The sequence below is a fragment of the Chionomys nivalis genome, chromosome 3, assembly GCF_950005125.1.
Source record: "Chionomys nivalis chromosome 3, mChiNiv1.1, whole genome shotgun sequence".
Lineage (NCBI taxonomy): Eukaryota > Metazoa > Chordata > Mammalia > Rodentia > Cricetidae > Chionomys > Chionomys nivalis.
The window spans coordinates 123,680,721-123,701,314 of record NC_080088.1 but is presented as its reverse complement, the minus strand read 5'-3'; the positions used below and the strand labels follow the sequence as shown (position 1 = coordinate 123,701,314).

General features: G+C 51.6%; 1 pseudogene; it reads left to right on the top strand.

Moving 5' to 3' along the window:
• LOC130872270 (small G protein signaling modulator 1-like) overlaps window positions 1-20,594 on the top strand; it is a 92,283-nt pseudogene that overhangs the window by 43,846 nt on the left and 27,843 nt on the right.

Sequence of the window (20,594 nt, the reverse complement as noted above, 5' to 3'; positions counted from 1 at the left end):
TGGGAAACTGAATGGGGCTGTGTCCTGCTGGACCATGGAGCCGTGGGATGGTAGTGGGTGAGGCCATGGGACCCTCATGGCCATAGTACACAGTTACCTTCCCAAGGACAGCAGGGTGTCTTTAAAAGAACCTAGGATCTAAGCCTCCTTGGCCATTCTTTTCTAGAAGGGGGAGGGGAGAGGAAAGAGAGGGAAGGAGAGACAGCAGAAGAGGAGAAAGGACAGGGGCTGGCATCTGGCTTCCCTGCTGGCAGAGCTTGCAGTGTTCTGCTCATTCTTGGCCGCTCTCTGCCTGATGCTTTCACTCTCCCCCACTCACACCATCACCCCCACCCTCTACCCTCACCCCACCATCATCCCTACTCCCAACCTTTACCCCCACCCTTTAACCTCACCCTCCAACCATCACCCACACCCCACTGTCACCCCCACCCTCTACCCCCACCCTACCTAAACTCCCACCCCTACCCTCACCCACACCTGTACTATCACCCTCACCCCATCCGCACCCCACCCCTACCCTCACCCCCACCCTCTACCCTCACCCCACCATCATCCCTACTCCCAACCTTTACCCCCACCCTTTAACCCCACCCTCCAACCATCACCCCCACCCCACCATCACCCCCACCCTCACCCACCCTCATCCCCACCCCATCTGCACCCCTACCCTCACCCCCACCCTCACCCCCACCTTCCCATCTATGCATCAGGAGTGAGGAGGGCACTTATTCTATGGATTCCCTCTTTCCTGATTGTGTTCTCTCCTCCTGATGGTCTCAAAGGAGAAACCAGATCCAGGGCCTGCAGGAGAATGTGCGGAAGCTGCCGAAACTGCCCAACTTGTCCCCGCTGGCCATCAAGCACCTGTGGATCCGCACTGCCCTGTTTGAGAGGGTCCTGGACAAAATAGTTCACTATCTGGTGGAAAACAGCAGGTAAGAGGCATGCTCTGTGGCCGCCTGGTGGACCATTCTGGGAACTGCACCCTTGAGAATAAATAAGCTTTTTCTCAAGTTTGAAAAGCTTAAATAAAAGCTGCTGGGCGGTGGTGGCGCACGCCTTTAATCCCAGCACTCAGGAGGCAGAGGCAGGCGGATCTGTGTGAGTTTGAGGCCAGCCTGGTCCAGAAGAGCTAGTTCCAGGACAGGAACCAAAGCTATGGAGAAACCCTGTCTCGAGAAAAAAAAAAAAAAAAAAAAAAAAAGCTTCCTGGAGGTTTGACCCTGAACTATTGCAGTTTGAAACCTGGAGAGGATTCAGGTATTGAACAGCAGTGTGGAAACAGGGGCTTCACATTTCGGGCAAGACGGAGGGATCTTGGATCCCATCCTTTTGCGGTTTCCTCCACTTGGTAGCTGACAGCTACCCTACCTCTCTGTGCCTCGGTGGTCTCTTCTGCTTAAAAGCACATGGTGGTTTACAGCAAATCTATAGAAATGAATTTAGTGGGCCACAGTATGTCAAAAATACACAATGACTCTAGACGCTTCCTCTCCTGACTCAGATTAATCGGCTGTAAAGGTTTTATGGCGTGAGACTTCTTGTTCGGCACCCATCCTGGTAACTACAGCCACACATCATCTACCATGTGGGTGCCGTCAATCAGACCCGCGTACTCTCAAAGTGAGAACTTAACCATGCAGCCTCCCAGAGCCCTTCTAACTTTTGTGTCCTTATTAATAGTTCCATTTAGATGAGTTTTCATTCCTGTTACTGCTCACAAACAGGTGAACCCCTTCAGCACGGACATTGTATTGATGACATCATGCATTTATCAGGGTCAAATTTCAGGGACCTGGGGCTTGATGTTGACATTTATTTTGATGACCAGGGTAGGACAGCCTGTTAGCACAGCCTTTGAATCTACAGTACAGCATGCTAGACCTCACTGCTTTGCCTTGGAAACAGAAGAACAGCATCCCGAGAGCCTCACTTCTGACTCCTTTGCTCTCCTAAAGTCCTCGGGGCTGTGTAGTGAGCAGGTGCCCATGAACACCAGGCCAGGCGCCTTTCGTCAATTGTTTTGCTTAGCCTATGAGATACAGCTATTGTCCCCCTGCAGCTGAGGTTCTGAGCTGGGCTCCTGGGGTGTGGAACCTAGTCCACCCACGTGCGCCCTCTGCTGGTCTCCATGCAGACCCGCATGTCCTTCCCTCCCACTAGTAAATACTATGAGAAGGAGGCTCTCTTGATGGACCCTGTGGACGGCCCCATCCTCGCCTCTTTGTTAGGTAAGTAGGCTCTGGGCTGCATCTGGTCCTTTGCTCTAGGGGTTCAGGGACCTGTCTCTTGCTCTAGTGGACTCTGGGGCATCCTAACTGCCTGGAAAGAAAGGGAACGATCTGAGGCAGTTGGGTGGGCACACTTTTGGGGACTCCAGTTTCCCAACCCTGTGTTCTCCGCAGTGGGGCCCTGTGCCCTGGAGTATACCAAGATGAAGACCGCTGACCACTTCTGGACTGACCCCTCAGCTGATGAGCTGGTCCAGAGACACCGGATCCACAGTTCACATCTGAGACAGGACTCGCCCACCAAGCGGCCGGCACTCTGTGTGAGATGAGTGGGCAGTGGGAGGGCCTTGGACAGGGCCTGCACTTGGCCTTGGGGCAGGGAACGGGGTGGGAGGCCTGAGGGCCACTCACAGGTGCATCTCTGTCCTTTCATGACACCAGATCCAGAAGAGGCATTCGAGCGGCAGCATGGACGACCGACCATCCGTCTCTGCCCGGGACTACGTAGAATCCCTGCATCAGAACTCTAGGACCACCCTGCTCTATGGCAAGAACAACGTCTTGGTTCAGCCAGTGAGTTGGGTGGGCCTAGATCATGCTCTGAGGGCTTGACTACAGGCTATGGGAGAGGGAAGGTCCCTCAAGCTTTAGGCTGCCTATCCATTTATTCATCCATTTGCCTACATATTGATTTATCTACCCACCTACCTGCCCATCTGTTCATTCATAAATTTACCAAAAACTCCATCTAAGCATCTGTTCATCTACCTATATAATCACCCACCCATCCAACCTCCATCTGTGTGTTGGCTTCATCTACCCAGCAGTGTCTCCATCCATCCATCCACCCACCCATCCATCCATCCATCCATCCACCCACCCATCCATCCATCCATCCATCCATCCATCCAACACCCATCCATCCATCCAACCACCTATCTATCACCTACCTCTATCCATCTATTCACCCATCCATCCATCCAACCACCCATCCATTCATCCATCCAACCACCTGTCTATCCATCCAACCATCCATCCATCCATCCATCCATCCATCCATCCATCTGCCTATCCATCCATCCATCCATCCATCCATCCATCTGCCCATCCATCCATCCATCCTTCCATCCATCCATCCATCCATCTCTCCATCCATCCATCCATCCATCCATCCATCTCTCCATCTATCTATCCATCCATCCATCCATCCATCCATCCATCCATCATGCATCCAACCTTCCATCCATTCACCTATCCATCCATCCACTCACTCAAAAATTTCTATTCCTCCATTTGCCAGTACCCTCCTACCTACATAATGTATCCATATATTTGCTTGTCCATCCATCTACCCAGTCATCATCTCTGTATCCAGCCTCCCACTTGTTCATTCATCCCTTTGTCAATCCATCTGCCAGTAAGCGATCGTCCTCCATTCACTCCCCTGTATCCATCTGGCTGAGTACCCATCCATATCTTCGTCTACTTACTTATACATACACATATACATGCATAATCTAGGCATCCGCACATCTCTATATAGGTACAAATGGCCATATTTCTAGCTAGCTGCCCTGCCAGCAGCTCTTCCGTTCTCTACACCTCCCGCCACCAATTGCTAATCTTTCTACCCACCTACCGGCTTGTCCACTTAGTCTGTCTGTACATCCCTGTCCACCAGGCCATCTGCCTGGCTGTGCGCTCTTGCTGTCGCTCAGCGAACGGCGTGGCAGAGGTGTGGCGCTGAGAAGGTGGACCTTTCTGTCACTGACATCTGGCCAGTGCTCACTGTGAAGGGCCTCATGCTGCACTAACGTAGAGATGGCAACGTTGAAGCCCACATAAGGGGCAGCATTATGATTTGCTCTCACACTGATTTGCTTCAGTGAATTGGTTGCCTTCTGTGCTCCAACAGCTGCCTGGGCACAAGGGCAGAGCATGAAGCATGAGCAGCCCCTGCCCTGAGGCAGTGTCCCTCGCTGTCCTCAGGGTCCCTGGGTTACAATCAGTGTGGTGTTTGGGCCCAGCTGGAAGAAAGCAGGAAGAGGCCCCACAGCCTCAACCGCTGGGTGACCCTGGGCAGGTCATTCCACCGTGTGGCCTGTCATATCTGCATCACACTGGGTGCAAGGTCCAAGTTTCTCAGACTAGGAAGTCATGAGTTTAAGATGCAGCTGGATTTCAAGTGACCAACAAGAAGCTTCTGTTGCTAAGGACTGGGTGCTGCTCAAAGGCAGAGGGCTTAGTGGGCCCAAGGTACCATCCACATCAGAGAGGGAGAAGAGAAAAGAGGAGGGAAATGGAGAGAGAGAAAGAATACGAGTCATCCAGATATTGAAACACGACCATGCCAGGCTCTGGTGGCAGAGACAAGTGGTTGTCATGATCTATATATGGCTCCCAAAGCCTTAAGCATTTCCTGTCAGTCTCTCAATACAAAAACTTTGGTGACCTCTCACCCAGAAGTTCTGATAAGCACAGAGTGAGTGCTTTCATCTCCAATGAGGGTCTGAAGGCCCATGGACCACGCCATCCCTGCTTTCCAAGGAGATCTGGGGCTGGGTGACCTGGGGAGATGAAAAATGGACTGTCACCCTGTTCTCAAGGCCACGTCACAACGGCATCGTCTCTCAAAGCTGACTCACAGGCTCCTCTGCCAGGAGATGCTTAAAACGGACTCATATGTCCTCCCTGCAAAATAACAGCCCTGCCAAGCTCAACGGAGGAGTGATTGACAGAGATGAGACTGAGCCTGCGTGTGATCACGCAACGACAGCCACTTCACAGCTGTGAGATGCCACAGGAAATCAGATGTGTCCCAAATCGGGGACAGATAAGACTGTGACTCAGGAGTGGAGGGCTCCTTCCCAGAAGAGCGATGGGAGCATTTTCTTGCCCACCCTCTAACTTGGAGTGATGGGAAGTGGGTGAGAGAGCCCATGGGTAGATTCTGGGTAGATGGAAGATTGGGCTGTGGGGTGGAAGCACAGAAGAGTGTTAGGAGGAAGGTTTTCTGGGTGACACCTATGGGGTGCGGTGTAGGTTACCTGCCCTCTCTTTACCCCTGAAGACTGGCCTAGATCCAGGCCTTTGTAAAGGGGGCGATGTTGGAGCCACAGCCTCCTTTACTGGGTCCAGAGGAACCTTGGGGTGGAGACAGTCTCAAGAGGGAGACGTGGGGGCACGTGCTGGGGCGAGCAGCTTTCGCAGCTGGACTCTGCCAAGCTCACCCTGGATGCTCGGCTGCGGGTGGCTTTGCTCAGCACAGCACCGGGAAGGTGCCAAGTGGTGGCAACCAACAGCTCAGCTCCTGGGTTCTGCTTCTGTGTCCAGCAACATGGCCTGGCCTGAGTTCTCCTCTCCTCTCTGCAGAGGGATGACATGGAAGCCGTGCCAGGGTACCTGTCCCTGCACCAGACGGCTGATGTCATGACCTTGAAGTGGACACCCAACCAGCTGATGAATGGGTCTGTGGGGGACCTGGACTATGAAAAGAGGTAAGAGAACTTCAGATGAGTCCCCTTCACTCCCCTAAGCACAAGGATGCTCTCTTCTCAGTGGAGGATGGCCCTGCCTGCCATTCTTCCTGGTTGGCATGGTCACCTACTAGCCTCCTTGCTGCTGTGGCCTCAGAAAGAACACCAGCCTTGGGAGCACCCGGAGACAGAGTGGCAGAGCCTGGGTGGGGTTGGGGGTGGGGTAGGCATGGTCGGCCATCACATCCATACATCTGCTCTCCAGGGCCGGTGAGATGGCTCAGGGAGCAAAGGTGCCTTCCACCAAGCCTGACAACCTGAGCTCTATCCCTGGGACCCATCTGGTAGAAGGAGAGAAGTGACCTCTAACCTCCACTCATTCGACATGACGTGCACTCCCCACACACACATTAATTAATTGATTAATTAATTTTTAAAGGCAATTTAAAGAATTCGTAAATATGCTTCCCCGACCTATCAAAGTGTAAGGATAGCAAATATAGAGACTGCAAATGACACCTTAGCCAAGCTGTCAGACTGTCAGACTGAATCAGGAAGTGCCCCCAGCCAAGTGGCCTTGAGCAATCACCTCCACAACCCCCAGCCTCAGTTTCCTCATCTGCACTGCAGGGTGTGCATACACGTGCAGGGGGACCGATAAATCCAAAGGGCACTGTGGTTGCTGACCACCATCAAGGATGTCTGCTCCCTGGCCGTTGGCATGGCCAGCTGGTGGCCCAGGGTAGGAAGGCCTGTAATGAGATTCTGCTCTGACTCCAGCTGAGAGGCAGAAGGGTGGAGGTGTCAGAAGTGGGATGCAGCCACTGGCTTGGTACCTGTGTTAGTCTGGGTCCTCCCGAGCGGGTGCCATGAAAGGATCTCTGAAAAAGAGATGTCTCGGGAAAGGACCTGGGGGCAGGAAGCTGAGGGCAGAAGCAGGGGTTGAAAGGAAAAGACTCAGATTGCCATGCATGGTGACAGGAGAGAAGGAAGACGGTCACACAGGGGAGAGAGTCTACCCGGCTGTCTAGGGGAGCCTGGGCTAGAGGACTCTGTAACGGGGCCTCCTCTTTCCCCAGGATGGGCCTTGATCATGCCCATGTGCTTACATGGCAGCTTGGTAGGACCATGGTCAATCTGGGAGTGGCTTTGCTACCGGGGAGCGCTGAGCTCTGCTCCCTGGTCCGGAGTTTCTGAGTGGTTGCGTTCCTAGGCTCCCACAGAGCCCACATTCCCAGGTGCCCCCTCCAAGGTGTTCTGATGGGGAAAATCATTTTAGAATAATGGTGGTTCTAAGCTAGAAGCACATGCTTCAGTCAGTACTCAGAGTGACCCTGCCCAAGGCATTGTGCTCTGAGCTGACTGTATGGGGGGCTCTGGGTTGAGTCCTTCAAATGAAGGCTCTGTTGAATCCCCAAAGAAACACTACAGTAGGGATCTTATTGGATTCTCCAGTTTATAGTCCGGGAAACTGAGGCTTAGATTAACCCTCAAGTCATACTACCTACCCAGGTAAGGTCAGAGCTGGGAGTGGCCATTCTAACTTCTGCCTGTGGTCACATGGTGGCCTGGAGGGAAGGTTCTGGGCTAGTATAGCTACCTAACTTCCAGGTGCAAAAATGTCAAGTCCAAGCTAATTGGAGCATTTGTCCAATGATCCAGGAGTCCAAGAGCAGGAGACTGAAGGCTGGACCCAGGGAGCTGAATGGCCATGCCTGGACTCATCCTGTCTTTGCTTTCCTGACCTTCCATGCATGGTCTGAACATCCCTGGGCAGCAAGGAGCTCTCCTGGGCTGTCTAGGCATAAATAGGAAGGATCGTTCCCGCCTACTGATGTGCTTGAGTAATGGTGCCAATCATGCATCAATCACTGTGACCGCTCAGTGCTGATTGGCCGGCCTGGGTCATCCCAGAGTCCCAGGGTAGAGATTTGGCAAAGTTCTGCTCAGGTAACCATGTAGCTAGGGAGGAGGGATTCTTCAGAAAGTTGAGGTACTGAGACCAAAAGAAGGGGGGATGGCTGGATAGTCTGGGGACACAGATACTGGGACAAGTGGGTCTTGGTGAAGGCAGAGGTGCCCCTGCATTGGTCTTCTGGTCTCCTACAGTCTCCCCCACTTTCCCTTTCCAGCGTCTACTGGGACTACGCTGTGACCATCCGCTTAGAGGAGATCGTTTACCTTCACTGTCACCAGTAAGGTAGGGACCGCAGAGACAGCGGGTGGCTAGGCGTCCATCGGGGGTCCCTGGCCCTCCTTACCACCTCACCTCACTGCCACAGCAAGGTAGGGACCACAGAGACAGCAGGTGGCTAGGCGTCCATCGCGAGTCCCAGTCCCTACGCACCACCTCACCTCACTGCCACAGCAAGGAAGGTAGGGACAGTGGGTGGCTAGGCGTCCACCGTGGGTCCCTGTCCCTCCTCACCACCTCACCCTGTTCCTTTATTTAGCATCACAGGAAACCTGTGTGTCTCCTCAAGCAAATGGCTTTACCTTCCTGAGTGTGCTGCTCAGAGTCATTGTAACCACTTAGTGACAGGGTGGCCTTGTGCAGTTACATACAGAGTGACACAGACTGTTGACTCTGGAGACAGGACTTAAACCCATATATTTCTAAGTCCAAGATCAGTGGTATACAGACCTGAGATCAGTAACCTGAACATTCCATTAAAACCGGAAGAAGGTACATTTAGAACAAACAGGGTGCACTGTGTCTCATCTAGGTATGGAACTCAATGGTTTAATCCCCTTTACGAAGGCAGACTTGGATACTGTCCAGGCTTTGCAACTTACCAGCTGTGTGACCTTGGGGATGGTACAAAACCTGTCTGAGCCTTTGTTTTGTCCCTTGTGAAATAGGTGGTCATAGCTAAGCCTTTCAGGGATATTCTGGGGGTTTCCGTAAGACAGAACTTTTAATATACAGTGTTGGTATGCATTAGGTGTCAAATACATGCTCTTAGCAGTCACCTACAACCCAGAGCCTCAGAGTGGCTCCCCTGACCTGGTTGGTCTTGGGGGTGGATGCATGTGTTGGTACTGCACCATGCTTCGCAGTGACACCTGCCGTTCTCTCTTGTCTGGTGGTGGTGGTGGCAGTGGACAGTGGTGGGACTGTCGTGCTGGTGAGCCAGGATGGAATCCAGAGGCCGCCCTTCCGCTTCCCCAAGGGTGGGCACCTGTTACAGTTCCTCTCCTGCCTGGAGAATGGATTGCTTCCGCATGGGCAGCTGGACCCACCACTTTGGTCACAGCGAGGAAAGGTGAGGTGTGGGGTCCTTGAGAAGGCAGAGGCGATGCCAGCCATGGGGTATCACTGGACCCCACTGTGAGACCCGCAGTGTTGCTGGGCGTGGGGACAGATGGCTCTGAAGTCTGCCCTGGAATGTGTTCCTGCAGGGAAAGGTATTTCCTAAGCTGCACAAGCGGAGCCCACAGGGGTCCTCGGAGTCCACATCATCAGATAAAGAGGATGACGAAGCCACAGATTACGTGTTCCGCATCATCTACCCTGGCATGCAGTCCGAATTTGGTAAGCAGCCCTCGGCCCTGCACTCACCGGCTCCTTCTGAGATCTACTCCAAAAGTTACAAGTAGCGGGCTGGGGCCAGCAAAGGGAGCTCAAAGCCATAAGTGGTCCAGTGCCTCCCACCTCCCCCAAAATGAGAACCAACAGCACCCACTGGGCAGGAGGTGACACTAATAGTGACGGTGCCGTGAGCTCTGGAAGCCTGGCATGACGTGGTCAGGTTTCTTCTCATCCCCTCCCCGGCCTTCTTTTTCCTTGTCTGTGAAATGGGCTGTCTGCTGCAGGCATTCGGCACACACTGAACAGATGCACGCTAGCCGCTGTGTGACCCTCTTACCAGTATCTCACTGCGAGTTACAAGGAGCCAATGCAAGCACAATGATCTGAGTTCAAATATCTAATAAAAAGCCAAGCTTGACTACACATGCCCATAACCCCAACTTTGGAGGATGGAGCTAGGCAAACCCCATACATTCCCTGGGTAATCAGCACAGCCAAAATGGCAAGCCTTCAAGTTGTAAGAGACCCTCAGTGGAATAAAGTGACAAGGAATAGAGATACACCCCCCGATCTTGCTCTGACCTCTGCACACAAGCATACTTGTGCATGCAGCACTTAAGTGCCCGCACGCGTGCATCCACACACATGTGAAGCGGGCATGGTATAATGGCAGGCACTTGCTACCCAGTGCTAGGGAGTCAGAGTCAGGCGGTTCCCTGGGTCTTGCTAGCCAGCCAGCTTATTCTACTTGCCAAGTTCCAGGCCAGTGAGAGACTGTCTCAAAAGCCAAAATAAGTGCATGGTATTGGAGAACAACCCTTGAGACTGACCTCTGGCCTCCACAAGCATTGCACAAACATGCACTGATATTCACACATACGTGTGCACCTGTTCAAACACACATGTGCATGCACATGTGCGCATGCACACACACAAGCCTGGATTGAGCCAGGTGTGATGGAGCACACTGTAATCCAACACCAGGAGTCTGAAGCAGGAGGAATGTGAGTTTGAGGCTGGCCGGGGCTGCCGGGCAGTGCATGTCTCAAAGAGAAACAGGCCCTAACTCTCCCCGTTACTGCTGTTATTGCCACTGTTTGGAATGTCTGTTATTTCTGAAACACGGGTCACCAAGGATAAATGGCAAACCTGATCTAGTGCCTGGCACTGAGTGGGCAGTTTATAAATGTCCTGTGTTTTCTTCTCTAATCCGCACAATATATGTGGGGCAGAGCAGGGGAGGGTTAGAGCCCAGGGGAGCTGGTTTCTCTCTTGGTCTCTGTCCTACCCACCAGCTCTCCCTCCTCACTGATTCTTTTTGTTTTCTGTCTCAAGTTACCCTTGATCTTTTGGGCGTCCCTCGACCCGTGTCCGTTGGTCCTGCCTGGATGATGCTTGCTGCTGGCCAGTCCGTTCTGGTGGTGGCCAGGGGGATCCAGTGGGGACAAACCAGAGGGTACCTCACCATCCCCACACTGAGTGTGAAGGAGCAGCTCCCCAGTAATGTTTGGTTTCAGGTCCCCTTCTCCCGGGCTGGGTGCCACTTCAGCCATGTCATCATTTGAGTCTGTTCCCAAGGAAAATGGAAAACGGAAACAAACAAGCAGTCTTGTGCCTCTTGGTCCCCACCCCGCAGAAGGGAGCCGTTAGGTTCTGTGACTCGCGGGTGCTGACTGCATGGCGTGAGTGCTGGAGGCACGATTGCTGCCCTGTGCCTCTCTGAGTAGCCTGAGAACCTGGGTGTTTTCTGGCCAGCTCAGTGGTGAGCCTGTGAGGAGAGAGGGGAGCCATACACCATTGGTGGGTGCGAGAGCCTCACTCTGTAGCCAGCATGCTTCTCTGTTGTGTGGGTAAGCATGGCCCAGTCAGCTGCAGAGCTCTGGTAACAAGGAGAGGGCACAAGAGTCTTAGTCCTTCCCCCTCTCTGGGCTTGGGGAAAGAGCCTAGGTGAGAGCAGCTGTCCTAAGGGGCCATAGCAGGTAAGAGGATGAGCTCACATCTCGTGTCCTAGAGCAGGGCTCCCCAACCCATGCCCAGGGGCCACATCTAGCCCCTTCTGTACAGCCCAAGAGCTGGGCATGGTTTTATGTCCTTGACTGTAAAACAACAAGAGAAAAACAGGCCTTGGGCCAACAAGACGACTCAGCAAGTAAAGGCCACCGTGCCTGAACCCCCAGAATCTACATCGTGGAAGGAAAGAACCTATAACCACAAGTTGGGTGCATTTGAGGATTTTGTCTCCAGGATATCGGGGGTACTAGATGGGCATATGACTTTTTAAGGACCCCCCCCACCCACCTGAGTCACCTGGTGAAGTTGACTTCTAGTTCAGGAGTGTGAACAGCGCTACCCCCACCCAGGCCCTGGGGACTCCGCTTATATTTTGAAATTGGTTCCTTCCCTTCTGGCCACACAAGCTCCTTTAGAGGCAGAGGAACTCAGGGGCACCCAGTAGGCTCCCCTTCCCTCATGCCACCTTCCTGTGAGCAGAACTGAATGAGGGCGTGGCGAGGTGGGGTTGTCTGCAGGCTTCCGGGCTCTGGTTGCCTCCTCTCTACTTCCGCCTTCTGCTGCTCTCCACTCTGCTCTGCAGCCGGAGTCTCTGAAGCTTGGTGGTGCTTTTCACTGGATCAGGCGGGCTGGGGGACTCCATCAGATTGTGGTTGGGCACATTTGGGACAGTCACACTCCTGTCTTCTCTGCCCCTGAGCCAGCTTTGAGGGAGCTGCTTGCTTTGGGGTCAAGTTTTTGTAATCTGTGTTGGTTTAACCAAGATTATTGCCGGGCCCCCTTTCCACTCACTACCCACCACAGTGCTCCAGGACCTGATGGATGTCTCTGTGAACAATCTTCCATCCCTATGGCAACCCAGTCCTCGGAAGTCCTCCTGCTCTTCCTGTTCACAAAGCGGCTCGGCTGATGGCGGCTCATCCAATGGCTGCAACCATGAGAGGTATGTGGGGCTCAGGCTGTACATGGAGGCGCTTGAAGCACTGACCTAAGGCCTGTGGCTCTCTATCTCTTGCCTTGGCCTAAATTTTGGGAGGTGTGAACGTGGCCTGTGGATCCCCAAGGTTTAAATCGTAGCCGTGTGTAGTTGTAGCCACTGGAATTCCCTCCCATGTGTCAGCCAGGGTAAGGTTCTGCTGCAGTAACAAAGAGCCCTAAAACATCAGTGGCTTTCAGTAAATGCTGACATGTCCCAAATGCTATGAGTCTGCCATGGCTCTGCTTTCTAATGGACATCGACTTGGATGTCACTAGTCACAGTGTCAGAGGCAATGGTATTTCTGTTTCAACTCAGTGGCCCCACTCACAGGGAGGCCAAGAAATACAGGCCAAGCATACACTAGGAGCCAGAAAAATTATTTAAGGATGGTCATTGTTCTGTGTGCTCCTCCACGAAACAGTAACTTAGTAGTTAGAAGGAACTAGTAAGTAGTCACCATGGACCATTGAGCAATGCTACTTTTCCCAGTGCCTGCTCTCAGAACATCTGACTTACATATCTGTATCATGGGAAGCTCGCTTCCTTGCAGAGTGTGAACCCCCCTGAGGAACTGCTCACTGTATGCACCTTGAGCAAGACCAAGTCTCACATCCTGAGGGCAGGAAGAGGGACTCCCTCCATGTAAATACCCAGGACTTCAGCCATGCTCCCTTGCCAGCAGGCTTCCTGGGTCTGTCTGCTATCCCTGGGATAGCTTCAGGATAGATGCATAAAGATTCTTCCATTCTGTCCGCTGTACGAGCACACAGCCCTCCTCGGCCCCTGTCTCCCCAGCCATGCTAGATTGTGTTCTTCTCTTTTCACTCCAACACCCTCAGGAGCTCCATGCAGAGAGCAGTGGCTCTGAGCCCTGCCTCCTGTGCAGTCCACGGGCCAAATCCATGGGCCACTTTACAGCAGATCACTTCAAACTGGTTCAAGAGGAAAAAAGAAGTGTGTGTGTTGGAGTAGTTGTGTGATCCCAGCACCCAGGAGGCTGAGGCAGGAGGATTGTGGGTTCCAAGCCAGCCTGGGTTATATCATGAAACCCTGTCTCAAAAAAAAAAAATCAAGAAAAGAAAATAGAAAAGAAAGAAAATGTACTACCATGATTGAGAGGGTCCAGGACACAGCAGCCTTGGACCTGGCTGGCCCCAGATGCTCAGAATGGGAACAGCTCGGAGGGGGGGGAGGGTCCGTTTTTGTTGTCTTCAGATGGGGGTAAGTGAGCCTTTAAGGTGGTCTGTTCTTGTCTTCAGATGGGGGCGAGTGAACCTTTAAGATGGTCTGTTCTCAGGGTCTTCAGATGGGGGTAAGTGAGTCTTTAAGGTGGTCTGTTCTCGGGGTCTTCAGATGGGGATGGGTGAGCCTTTAAAGTGGTCTGTTCTTGTCTTCAGATGGGGGTGTATGAGCCTTTAAGGTGGTCTGTTCTTGTTGTCTTCAGATTGGGGTGAGTGAGCCTTTAAGGTGGTCTGTTCTTGTCTTCAGATGGGGGTGAGTGAGCCTTTAAGGTGGTCTGTTCTTGTTGTCTTCAGATAGGGGTGAGTGAGCCTTTAAGGTGGTCTGTTCTTGGGTTGGCCCTCCTGGTGATGGCCAAGAAGACTTCCAGCAACCACTGCTATGTATCCCTCTGGTATAGAAACTACCTAGAAGACAGTGTGTGTTTCTAGGTAGATGCAGCAAAAATCCCAAGGCTGATTCTCATTGGCCAGAGTTGGGTCACATGACCACTTCTCAGCCAGGGTCATATGCTGGGTGATCATCCACCTGAATCCAAGCCACAGAGGCACACTGCAGGGGTGACTTCCCCAGGGAAGCCTGGGGGCCGTGTGAGTGGGAGCCGCAGCAGTCTCTCTCCACCCTGACAGTGACTTTGATCTCCGTGTGGATAGTGACGGTTCTTCTGCAGCACAGCTGAGCAGTGTGTGGCCCTCTGTCCCTTCTCCCCCCACAGGACTCCACTGAAGCTGCTCTGTGATAACATGAAGTACCAGATCCTTTCCAGGGCTTTCTACGGATGTGAGTACTGGGCTCTGCTACTGCTGTGGTCTTCAGCAAGCACTGACTGAGGGCCTCGTGTGCCAGGCAGAGTGGATGAGGGTGCCCAGGCAGGGTGATCCTGAGGGGACAGGACCATCTTGGACAGCAGGCAGAACACTCGGCATCTCCCAGGCTCCCTTCTCCACCCAGCAGTGACTCTGCATCTGGCCTTTGTTCTTCCTGTATGAATGGGAGGCAGGCCCAGAGTGAGCCTTGAAGTCCTTGGTTCCCCTGCCTTCCTGTCCCTTCTCTGCCCACTGCACATCTGTGAATTGCTTTAACTTTCAGCAGAGAAGGGTGGTGTCCAACTAGATACAAAAGCATCCCTACGGTTTAACAGTCAAGCCACCAGTGATAGCATGCTCAACTTGCTTTCTTTGTCTAGAAGGGGGATGGTGAGAATTATCTGGGTTGGGGGGGGGCCCTGAAGATGGGGTGGGTAACAGGTGAGCCACATGGAGCATGCATGAGAGACTGGGTGAAGCGTGTTGGGCAGAAGATAATGTTTGCCTTCCGTCCTGGGCTAGGGCTCGCCTACTGCAGACGCCTGTCCACCGTGAGGACCCACCTGTCGGCCCTGGTCAATCACATGATTGTGTCTCCAGACCTACCCTGTGATGCTGGGCAAGGGTTGACAGCCAGCATCTGGGAGCAGTACATCCAGGACAGCACGGTGAGCAGGGCAGGGCTCGTGCACCAGAGGGCAGTGGAGCGAGGCCGTCTTGTCAGCTCAGACTCAGGGACCCAGGTAGACGTGCCCGTCTGACATGGACAGCTAACATGAACCCCATCCAGATGAAACTAAGGGAGGTCAGAAAACATTCACAGGTACATCTTACCAATCCCAAACCCCATCCAGAATGTTCTGAAATGGAAGCTCTGAGCACTGACATGAAACTTAATGGAAAATCCCACACCTGACCTCACAGGACAGGCCACAAACATACCACCCACTAAAAATACTGTATAAAATGACCCGCAGGCCATGAGTCTAGGTGTATGTTAAACGTATGGATTTTGTGTTTAGACGTGGCCCATCCCTATAGATGTCTCAGTATATGTGTACACACACACACACACAAACACACACATGCAAATATTCAAACATTCACAAAAAATCTGAAGTGTAAAACCCTTCAGGACCCAAGTATTAGGGACTGGGATGTTCAACTTAGAAGAGAAGGAAACAGTTGGACTGGGCAGGGTGGTGCACAGCTGTCACTGAAGCCCTCATAAAGCTGAGGCAGGGGGATTGTGAGTTTGAGGCCAGTCTCTGCCACTTTGTGAGTTCTGGGTTCACCTGAGTTCATACCATAATGTTCTGAGTAAGTTCATGGTTATGTGTTGAATGAATTCATAGCTGCTTTGGAGCACATGTGGGCCTTGGGTGGTGACCTCGACACCTGCTCCAACACTGTCTGTCTGTCTCAGGCTGCACTGGGCACCTGCTCCAACACTGTCTGTCTGTCTGTCTGTCTGTCTGTCTCAGGCTGCACTGGACACCTGCTCCAACACTGTCTGTCTGTCTCAGGATGTCCTGGGTACCTGCTCCAACGCTGTCTGTCTGTCTGTCTCAGGCTGCCCTGGGCACCTGCTCCAACACTGTCTGTCTGTCTGTCTCAGGCTGCCCTGGGCACCTGCCCCAACACTGTCTGTCTGTCTATCTCAGGCTGCACTGGACACCTGCTCCAACACTGTCTGTCTGTCTGTCTAAGGCTGCCCTGGGCACCTGCTCCAACACTGTCTGTCTGTGTCAGGCTGCCCTGGGCACCTGCTCCAACACTGTCTGTCTGTCTGTCTCAGGCTGCCCTGGGCACCTGCTCCAACACTGTCTGTCTGTCTGTCTCAGGCTGCACTGGGCACCTGCTCCAACACTGTCTGTCTGTGTCAGGCTGCCCTGGGTACCTACTCCAGTGCTGTCCATCTGTGCCCGTGTCTTTGTTTCTGTACCTACAGTTACAAAGCCGTGTGGAAATGCAGCCGGTGTCTGGGTTTCCCTTCCCATTGCTATCATAAATACCCCAACACGAGCAAGTTAAAGGTGTAAGGGTTGTTCTTCACTACAGTTCCACATCTGTTCCACTTTTGTGGGGAGGTCGACGCTACAGGATCAGGAGGCAGCTGTTCCTGTCTCATCCACTGGCAAGAAACAGAAGGATGACTGCAGGCAGCTCTGTTTGCACAGTTGGGGTCCCCAGGCTAGGGAATGAAGATAGGTCTTCCCACACTGGTTAACATAATCAAGCTAATTCCCCAGAGGCTTGACCAGAGCCCAGAGGGGCTCATCTCCCAGGTGATACTATTCTCTGTCAAGTTGGCAATCAGAGCTAGCCACAGCACTACATAGAGATCCTGGAGCTGACCCACAGATGTGTGTGCACGCACAGAGCTGACCCACAGATGTGTATGCACGCACAGAGCTGACCCACAGATGTGTATGCACGCACAGAGCTGACCCACAGATGTGTATGCACGCACAGAGCTGACCCACAGATGTGTATGCACGCACAGAGCTGACCCACAGAACACTTTACAACGTACAAGTCAAAGCCAGGCATGGTGCCACACACCTTTAATCCCAGCACTCGAGAGGCAGAGGCAGGTGGATCTCTGTGAGTTCAAGTGCAATCTGGTCTACAAAGCAAGCTCCAGCACAGCCAGGGCTACATAGTAAGACCCGTCTCAAATAAACAAAAAAGACATGTAAGTCATATACAGTAATATAGTTCATCAGGATTTTTTAATATTTTTAATATCTTTAATATAAAGATACATTTATGCCTAACTGCATATTATACAGCTCTTATATATTTCTGTGTTTATTATATATACATAGACTTTCTAAAGTTATCATCATCCTATCTTTGATCTCTCATCTATAGCTATAGAGTTATAGAAATGTATATATAATATTGCAATATTTAGCTAGCCATAGCTTAATATTTATACCTAACCTTATTCTATATTTTTTAAATTTTTTAAGTATTTATTTTATTTTGTATGTGGGGGGCATGCAGATGCCGTGTGCACGTGGAGGTCGGCAGACAACAGTTTGCAGATGCCAGCTTTCTCCTCCCACCATGTTGAAACCAGGTTGCTGTGGTAGCAAGTGCCTCTACCTGCTGAGCCATCTCTTGGCCTCTAGATGGGCAGCGTCTTCTATACCTTGTTAGCGTTCTGTTTGTAGTTCAGTGAGCAGCTCTGCTTTCAGACCCACCTTCCAGATCTCAAAGAAATAGTGAGCCAGAACTCAGCACTTTGTGTTTGTGGATGGCTCCTCACAGTTTATTTAAATTCCTGCTGACAGGAATTCTCTCTCTCTCTCTCTCTCTCTCTCTCTCTCTCTCTCTCTCTCTCTCTCTTCTCTCAATCTATCTCTTTCTCTTTCTCTTCCTCCCTTTTTCTTCTCATTTGTTGTTGCCTGGGTTGGGGGTTGGGGTGGGAATCTCACTAGATAGCCCAGGCTGGCCTTGGATTCACCCCCCCCAACATCAGTCTCCATAGTGTTGGGGTTGGATTTGCAGACCTGCACCGGGCCTGGCTTTCTTCCCACTTGTTTTAAAGACTCATGTCCAGTGGTACAGGAGCAGCGGCAGCAGCGCTTGGCACATGCCTGTCTGTACGGCTGGCATTTTGATTTTGAGAATGGGTTCCTAGAAGTAGATTGCTGTGTATTAAAACATGAAGCAGATAAGCCAGAGTACTCTCGCAACCTCCCACGGCCATAGTGTGAGCCTGCTGGTTCCTGCAGAGCTGCAGAACTGACAGGCTTCTAGACTCAGCTCCAGCTTGGCAGAGCCTGCATCTCCGGGAGAGGAGCCCACGCCTGTGTTTCTGAAGTCCCTGGAGTGCTTCTGTGATCCAATTTGGGAGACACCAGTTTAAGGTCAAATTGGATGAAACAATAGATGAGCCAGAGAGTCTCCAGTACTTCCTCCTCCCTTCCTACTGCCTGACCCTTTCTCAAGGTTTAACCACCTTCCTGTGCTGGGTACATTGAGTCTCAGGAACAAACAGTACCTGCTTTCTTGTTGCCAGGTAACACTGGGCTTATTTCTCACTGAACAGCCCTGGGAGCCCTGTCAATGGGTGCACATCTCTTTTTACCTGGGAGACTCGTGAACCTGCCATTCCCTGGCACTCAGTGTCTCTTGGGAAGCCTGTGGGAACCCACCAACTTCCCTCCCCTCCTGCCCAGTCCTGCAAATAGCTTCCATTACTTTCTCTCACACCCATTGGCCAGAAACTGTCCTATGACCCCACCGAGTTACATAGCAGGCTGGGAAATGGAGTCTAGTGGATCCAGGAGCCCAGGAACTGGATTTTCTGTTTTCATTGTCATCTCTTCTCATCGTAGCAAACAATTGCAGTTATGGCATTTGCAAGCAATGGAAACCAAGACCATAAATAAAACGATAAGTGTTAAAATTTAGCATAGCATAGTATTACAGAGGTCTAGGGGCTGGAGAGATGGCTCAGTGGTTAAGAGCACTGGTTTTGTTGGAGACCTGAGTTTGGTTCCCAGCACTCACAGCAGGCAGCTCACAGTGGCCTGTGACTCCAGTTCCCTCAGGGCACCAGGCATGCGTATAGTGCACATAGCCTCATGCAGGTACTCACACATACGCTTAAAATACATACATACAAAGGTCCAGGTTGGTTTTTTTTAACCTATAAAGTAAAATGAAGAAAGATGTAAAAGTCAATGACTTAACCTTCTATCTTAGTGCTTGAGGGGGGCAGCAAACTGAACCTGAAGCAAACAGAAGACAGGAGGAAGGATGAACAGTGATCAAAGCAGAATCAGATCAGAAAGAGGAGAATAGAGATGATAAATAGCAATAAAACTGCCTCTCAGGAAAGACCAGTGAAGCTGGGAAGCACTTTCTTAATCAGAACCACAAGGGGGTGTGTAGGGCACATAGATGACCACAGTCAGAAGTCAAAGAGGAGATATCACTATAGACTCTACAGGCAAAGGAATGGGAGATAACACGCAAATACTATGAAAATGTATGTACCAACAAACTAACAACACAACTCGCAAACTCCTAGAGACACAACTACTGAAATTTCCTCAAAAGGAAATGATAAGCCTGGAGATAAGTGATTTTATAACTCTTATAAAGTAGCCAGGTCGTGGTGGGGCATGTCTTTAATCCCAGCACTCAGGAGGCAGAGGCAGGTGGATCTCTGTGAGTTCGAGGCCAGTCTGGTCTACAGAGCGAGCTCCAGGATAGACTCCAAGGCTACAGAGAAACCCTATTTCAAATAACCAAGAAAACAGAAAAGTGAGGGGGCTAGAGAGATGGCTCAGCCGTTGAAAGCACTGGGTGCTCTTCCAGAGGTCTTGGGTTCGATTCCCAGCACCCACGTGGCAGCTCACAACCATCTATGACTCCAGCTCGGGGGATCCCAGGCCCTCTTCTGGCCTCTGCAGGCATTGCATGCACACTGTGCACTTGTGTTATTCAGTCAAAACACTGTTGTACATAAAATAAAAAATAAGGGAATAAAAAAGCTGAGATACAGATGGCTCTCCAGGGATTCTCCCCACAACCCTGAAAGAAAGGAAGTCATTTCTGATGAAGACTTTGCGTTCTTGCCACAACCCATTTTCTGATTGCTAACTATGCAGGTGTTATCTACTTGGGTGGTCAGAGTTCTCTTGGCAGCCTAAGGATACACTGTAGCCGCAAAGCTTGCACCAGTGACTTTTCTTGAAGTAACAAAGCCCAGCCTGCACCACAGGAAGCCTCGGAAGCCCTTTCTGTGCAGGGGGTTGATGGTGTGAGAGGAGGCAGCTGGAAATGTTCAGTTTGCTTTATTTCACTTTAATTTTCTTCAAGCTAACTCAAGATGAGATTGAGTATGGATCAAATGGAAAGACTAGTTCATTAGGTACTGCCTTGGGCACTTGCCTCCTCCCCCTGCCCCTTTCTCTCCCTCCTGGCTTTTGGGTTCTTTATCTGATTGATTTTAGAGGAGGTCTCATGTGGTTGGCCTTAAGCTCTATGTAACTAAAGACGACCTTGACCTTCTGACTTGACCTGCTCTGAATGCTGGGGTCACACAGTGCCCACCTTTTGTGTCATCTCATAAAAACAGGCTCACCCTAGACACAGCCACATCTTTATCTTTTGCCACTGCTCCTCACACTTCGGCCTTTCCCCACACAACAGTGTGTGTCTCCCCTGACCTCGGACGCCCCCACTGGTAGATGGTTTGTGTTGTCTGGTTTAGTTCCTCTTGTGCTAAGGTTAATTGCAGGCTCCTGTATTATGTCATCTCTCTGTTACTGTAACCAGTTTCCAGACTGAACA